The sequence below is a fragment of the Elephantulus edwardii genome, unplaced genomic scaffold (assembly GCF_000299155.1).
Source record: "Elephantulus edwardii isolate Elephantulus edwardi_28Jun2011 unplaced genomic scaffold, EleEdw1.0 scaffold00012, whole genome shotgun sequence".
NCBI classification, from domain to species: Eukaryota; Metazoa; Chordata; class Mammalia; order Macroscelidea; family Macroscelididae; genus Elephantulus; species Elephantulus edwardii.
The window spans coordinates 9,390,312-9,390,919 of record NW_006399762.1 but is presented as its reverse complement, the minus strand read 5'-3'; positions in this window follow the sequence as shown (position 1 = coordinate 9,390,919).

Below are 608 nucleotides of genomic sequence, written 5' to 3'. Positions count from 1 at the left end.
AGGTCCTCCTCAGTTTCAGCAAGTAGGGTTGTGTCACTAAATGTAGGCAGCAATCTCCTTCAGTTCCTCTGAAAACCTGTTCAAGTGTCAGCTGTGAGTTGGTTCTGAAACAACGACACATAACAACAGTAAACTTAAAGGGAACTCTGGTGTGTAAGAGAAGCTGCTCTGCAATCCCAAAGACATGCAGTTTGAATCCACCAGCTGCTCCTCATGGGGAAGAAGGACAATCTCCTCCTGTATGATTAACTGCCTCTGAAAACTCACCAGAGGGTAAGCTATGGGTTAGTTCTGACTCTATGATATACTATTACAACAACAAACTTTAAGGAACAATTTTACTATATGACATGAAGTTCCTGTTTGAGTTGAAATACAGTAATGGCACAGACATTGATAGAACATTTCTTCTACTAAGAACTTATTATTCTGGCCTTAGAATCATCTTGGTGCTTAAAGCACAGCTCTAACCCTTACTATAAGATCTCACAAAAGTTTTCCTAATTCCTTATCTGAAACAAAGGGACAACAAAATACTTGCATGGACAACAGTCTGAAACAAGAGGTGCATTTCAAACTGGATTGGGAGAGGGGATAAGGAGGTAGAG